Raw genomic sequence first — 6787 nt, 5'->3', positions numbered from 1 at the left:
ACATGTGTTTTGTTGTAGCAAGCAAATGAGGTGTTGCCTTTGTTATTATACCATAAAATGTAGTTTTGTTTTCTGAAAGGTGTAGGTGTAATCCCAGCGACAAATTCCTATGAGTTTTAATACAAAAAAACTACTGCTTTAATAAATCATAACCAACATGTATGGTCTACCGAAGATATTACCTATTCTCAGTAGGGTTTGTTTTGTCCCAATGGACCTGTAATACAATACCGATACCCAAGCTATTGTACGGTACCGTCCATAACTAGCAGCCTGACTGAGTCCGACCTTGGGTGGCTCATGCTATTAATAATGTACGTCTTATAGTGACCCACTAATCAAACATGGTTGCACCGATCACGAAACAACCATTGGATTTAAGGTCTATATAATACATACATTTGATCATAGAATCAAGTATAAATAGTAAGCCTATGGCCATTACACCGCACGTATCGGTGTACCATGTCATACAATACATCTCATTAATCAGTTATTAAGACAGTTACCAAGTTGAGTAAAAATTAATTATGCTCATAACATATGTGTGTTCAGTCAGCTGACATATCGCACATTTTTAAGGAAAGTAGTCGTAACTATTTCCTTACCTCGTATGCTCGCTTGATTCCCCTAACATTCATGAGTCCTGCTATAACAAAACATAGATTATTGTTATGCGTAGTACTAGGGTGCCTATTTCCAACACATAGGGTCCTATCAAGTAAAAAACTAGCCTAAGGTTACAAAAATCCTATTTCTACCCATTCTTAGACACCATATGTTCTCGCTTATAGCCGAACATTCGGGCTCAAGAGCGAACGTTTGGTCATAATATAGAGAACATTCAGTCAATGCCCAAAATGTATACAAAGCTCCTATCTCCAACTTATCACGTAAAAATTCTCCTCTTAGGCTCTGAATGAGTACATGTAAACGTAACAACCCATAATAGCATGCAAACCTATGAGAACATGGAGTGTTTTCTAAAATGTTTGAAAAACCCTTATCTTTCTTAAAGAGAATGATAACACAATTTATCAAGGCATTGTAAAACTTGAAAAGAGCATGAGAATCATATGTATAACATGAAAACCAAGTAGATCTAGAAGAGCTTACATTGAATATGTCAAACCACTCCCAAGCCTTCTCCTTCTTTCTCAAAAATCTCTTCTCACTCTAGGGTTAGGGTTTCTAATGTAGAGATAGATTTTGGGGCGAGAATGAGGGGAATTTATAAGCATGCCTGGGTCTAAAAATGTGGAGAATGTGTTAAAATTGCTTTTCAGACTGTCACCGAATGTTCGATGTACTATTACACACCAGTTCTAGGGTTGCAGGTCGAATGTTTGGTCAATATCCATTAGTTTATAATTTGGTCAGCAAATGTTCGAGGTGGTCCTTGTACGAATGTTCGCACTACAGTTGGACTCGAACGTTTGGTGGTCCCCCAACAAACATTCGGCCAGAAGTTGATTTTTGGGTTCTTGGGCTAATTTCAAATAGAAGGGTTCTCTTCAAAAGTTGCATTGTTATAATGAAAACTCTTTAAAATTAATGGTGTGTTTATCGATTTAAAACAAGCGATTTTTTTTCTTTTTTTTAATCAATCATCTTCTTATGGTTTTGGTATTTTGGAATATCACACATTACAAAACTTATTACATGATAAGATGAAATATATCTTTCTTTTTCATCTTACACATTTATGTAATAAACTCCTAGATGTTTTTATTATTTTTGTTATGATGCATGTGCATTAGTAATTTCCGTCATTGTGACAAGGAAGCATTTCAAAATAAGAAATCCGTGCAAGATAATCTTGATATAAAAACAAAATCTTCCAAATTAGACAATAAAGTGTTTTATAATATTCCAAACTGCATGCATATAAATAGATTTATATAAGAGTGACTTCTATAAGGAGGTGGTGTAAACCCACCCCTTTGTGCCCACCACTCATCAAGTGACATCTCAGCATTTTAGAATAAACTTAAGTTTAAGGAAAAAACACTTCCACACCAAATTATTCCACCTAAACCCTAAAAAATCAAAATTTTTTTTTTTTATAAATAAAACAAAACAAAAATTGGTGGGGTGGCTGGGTGGCCATCCCATCCCCCACTTGGGGTGGCTCGCACGGCCACCCTCAGCCCATATGGGGTGGCCGTCCCTAGGCCATGGGGTGGCCGGTGAGAAGGTGGTGTAAGAAGTTATGCTCTATTTATATTGGCGATCGGGTACACACTCTAATATTATCTTAAATGAAATTTTTATTTTGTTATTTAATTATATTCGTTTATGTGTTTTAGATATTCCAATTGTGTTTGTTAAAGTTTCCCCAAAAAAATTATTTTTTTAAAAATAAAAAAATCCACTACTCAAAAAATTTAACAAGCGATTATCTTTTCAAAACACAAAACGAAAAATACTTTTTAAATAATAAAATACAACACACTTTTGTGAAAACTTCTCACACCACCTTATAGCAATATTTGGAGAAAACAAAATGCTATTTTTTTTCTCAAGTGTGGAGCATAATTAATTACAAAAATATATAAAATAATAAAAAATAGAGAAAAGCTAGCTACACAGCTATCTCCAACAGAGGGTAGAGGTGGCCACTCGGAAACCCATTAACTCAAGGGTGGTCGCCCGATGATGAAGTGTAGGAGTAATTGATCACAAAAACAAACAATATTATATTCACAATCCATCTCATTGGGAGCCAAAAATGAATCGACATGTCGATGTGATACAACCTTTTTTCTATTTTAGTTGGAAAAGAATGGCGAAGTCCATCCAAACTGTCCAGTGAAGAATAGGAGGAGAGCAAAGTGCCAATGACACGCAAAGCGCATGTGGAATGGACACTGAGAAAATTAAGTGTGGAGGAGAAGTAGCCGAACTCATTCCCTTCGCTTCTTGGGCCCAAAGCAATGCAGTCTTTCGCGGCCAAATCAAGGATTTAGGGCTTCTTGCTATGCTACTTAACTATAAAAATCAATATTTTTAGTAATATGTATGAATAGAAAGATAGATCCATCCATCTATTCTATCCGATTTAGACTTTTATATCTAAAAAAGAATCGATTTCACTCGATGTTTGATTAAAAGAATTGCTGCAATGGATGGCCGAGGGTCCGTAGAACCCAAAAGCACTAGAGTGATCCAGTAGCCGGGAAGGGACGGGAGAGTGTAATGTCCCGACAAATCACCATTTTCAAAAGAGTTAAAGATTTCTTAACTGATTAATAATTCCTTAAACCAAGTAGCCTACACCTTCTTTGAATAAACCAAGCCCCTTAAGACTTTTTTGAAGCAAAAATCCCAAAATACAATCATTGGCCGAATACTCGCCCCGGGACCACATGAGTAATCACTCTTATCCTAGGTGTACGCACTCACCCAGGGGACCACACGAGCGCTCGCATGAATAGTGCAATGCCCCTTGTACATCTGAGCATTTTTTTTACCTTTTGTGAACAGTATATGAGTGCTCACTGCTACAATACGCAAGCATTCATTAACTAATTTGCATTTTTAACCCGTTGTGAACAATACACGAACACTCGACACCATAGTACATGAGCGCTCGCACTTTTTCAGAATTTCTGCTGCAGTTTCTTCAGCTTTTTCCCTTATATAAACCCACTCCAACTCAACTCTTCAGCCTCATTTTAGCCTCTGTTACTCTCTAAAACTGATATGTGAATGTTGTTGTGAGCCTTGAGTGTTACCTTGGTGTTTTTGGAGAAACGAAGGAGAAAGTTTGAAGCCTTGCTATCTTCTAAGGTGATTTCTTGACCCTTCCTTTATGCTCTTCTTAATTATTGTTACTACTTTCTTAATGTTACAAATTTTAAAGATGCCATAACAAGTTTTTGTACCCATTTTCTTGTAAAACCAAGAACACCATGTTGGTGGAAGGGATTGTGAGTGAGAGCCACGTATGTGTTGGACATGCATTCCCGAGTGTTCCTCAGGAACATGTGTTTTGTCATGTTTTGTTTAGATAACAGGTTGTCGTCTAGGCTGATGAACCCTCAGTGAATCAATCTACTAGTTTGTTGGGCCAACTAGTCTTGGTCTGGGCCAGGTCTTTAGTAGGTTTATGTGTTAGACTGGGTCTAGAGGTTTGTTGGGCCTTATGTGGCCGATCGATGACCTAACAAAAACAAACATTGCAACTTGAGCGAAGGTTTTCAGGAATAGGAGCACTAAAAACTGTGTCAAAGCAGCTTAGCTGACCATCACAGGTTGAGCCTTCAATGTTAGAAAGAAGCAAACCAAATATCTCCTCAACCATTTTTGAATAAGCTACTCTGCAAACACAGTAGTAAACAACATTTAAATTCAAGTTGGAATATAATTACAAACCCTATAAAGAACAAAATTTTTCGTATAGAATTTTCTGAGTAATTGAGTAATGATGGATGAAATGAAAATTGAAGGAAATTGTAGTAAATTGTATTGATGGAAATTTGGGAAAAACTGATTGGGTTGTTATGAGGACAACCTAGCAGCCAGGAAAAGAAAACACAGACCGATCAAGGTTCTGGACAACCCCTACAATTACGTGCGTGGGCCCTTTTATACTAATAGGCTGCAGTCATTCTAAGAACTAACATGGGTCATAGCCCATTTACAACACACACACAATCCAATTACAAAATCCACACCTACTAAACACACCAGCTATTAGTAGACCCATTACAAACAACAAAAAACAAGAACTAAATGAACAAGACTATGCTTGTTCAAAATTGTTTTTGTCGCAAACACGACTCCAAATAAATTAAAATTTTCGTGTCTTCCACATTTGAGGAAAATTGGGGCCTCTCTCAGGCGCACACACTCACATTCTGAAATATGAATCTCTTTTTCTCTTAATTCTTTTATGCTAGCCCAACATGGGGAAGAGCAACTAAGTGATTCTCCAAATGATTGATTGATTGCCTTCAGAGACTCATAGCAACTGGTAAAGATTTTTTTTAAAAAAAAATTATTTTATGAAATTCATATAGTACACAAGAATCCACACTAAACCAAAGAAAGGGCATCATGAAAGGGTTTGAGATGTGTAAAGTTTACCAAATTCAAGAAACAATGACATACCATAGTCCTCATGAAGCCACGCAACTGGAACACCCAAGTTCTCAATAAACTGGCTTTGTGATTCTTCCGAACTCCACAATTCGCAGGAACAAGATTTCCCGAATGAGATTCACATGCAGATATGGAAAATCTTCACGGTAGGGCATATGAAGGATCACATAGGTGGCCCAATGGCATTTCGGATATGACCTTGAACAATGTAAAGGATTCACTCCGATGATCTTCAATAATTCCAAGATCTTGAATAAAAAATGGACAAATCAGCTGATTTGTCCATTTTTCAGTGGTGGTCACAAAGAGGGGTTTTGTGCACTGATCTATATTGATTTAATATATTAAATTTGAAGAATTTTGTCTAATCTTATTTGGAGGAATATTCTTGAAAAGTTTTTATTTTTATTTAAAAAATATTTTGATAGAAAAAGCGAGTCTTTTACTAGGAGACAAGGTGACAATTTCTCTTCATGTGCTTAATTAGAATTTATTCTCATTTTTAAAAAGGATAAATATATAACAAATCTATAAGTAACAAATTTTATCATTCTTTTTGTAATTACTCTTTTAGTTTTTTAAATTTCATTTTGACAACTTATTTACGCACATTTGAAATTGATTTTTTTTTTTACACTTCCGCACAAGAGGAGGAAGGGGAGATTCGAATTAGTGATATCTGTTTCATGAGGCGTGGTTCTCAGTCGAATGAGCTACCCTTTGGAGACCATTTAAAATTGATGCTAAGTTAGCATTTTTGTCACATTACATTAGCATAATGTATTTTATAAAACAATAAAAATAAAAAATAAAAACCTTGAAAAAGAAAAATGAAAAATGAAAATCACAGGCTGTAAACTAGGGGTGTTAAGTGAGCATGGTGCTCGCTCGGGATCGGCTCGCATACACTCAGCTCATGCTCGACTCAAATATTAAATGATGCATTTCATGAAAATAAATCATGGCTCGAATATTAAATAAAGCATTTCGTGAACACAAATCTTTGCTTGAATATTAAACGAAGCAAGTCCAGCTCGAGTCGGTTCAGCTCGTGAACAAGCTCGTATAAAGCTCGACTCGTATATTTTTTATTAAGTAACAAATAACAATATATAGTCAACATTACTCAATAATAACAAATATATTATATACCTTTGTTATTTATACATATTGTGTGTATATATATTATATAAACACATATAAGAAATATAGAATATATATAGTAAATAATAAGAAATATTTGATATTATCATTAATCATTTTATCAAATGATATAATCCTGACCCGAAATAATACTAAATAACACAATTTTTATTCCTAATTCCTAAATTTTGAATTTTGAATTTTTTATTGAATTTAATCGTAGCCGTCCAATTTAATTGAATTTAATCTCGGCCGTTGGATTTGATCAATGGAATACAACTGTAAACCATTTCAAAAGTGAAAATTATATGGTGCTTCGCATTATGCAATGAGCTCACTAATCTAACGTTCTAAATTGAAAGAAAGCCAAGATCCTAATAAAATGGTCTAGATCATGTACTATGCTTGCATGGAACCGGTCTCACCATCGGACGCACATAGAGGATTAATTCCAAGTGATATCGTTCCCCACAACACACGATCAACCAGACTCTGTAATGCGTGCACTTTGTTGGTTGATTTTCAGCTGTCCAAAATG

The sequence above is a fragment of the Corylus avellana genome, chromosome 5 (genome assembly GCF_965113065.1).
Source record: "Corylus avellana chromosome 5, dhCorAvel1.hap1.2, whole genome shotgun sequence".
In the NCBI taxonomy this organism is placed as follows: Eukaryota; Viridiplantae; Streptophyta; class Magnoliopsida; order Fagales; family Betulaceae; genus Corylus; species Corylus avellana.
The sequence above is the reverse complement of the archived record's forward strand: the minus strand, read 5'-3'. Positions refer to the sequence as shown.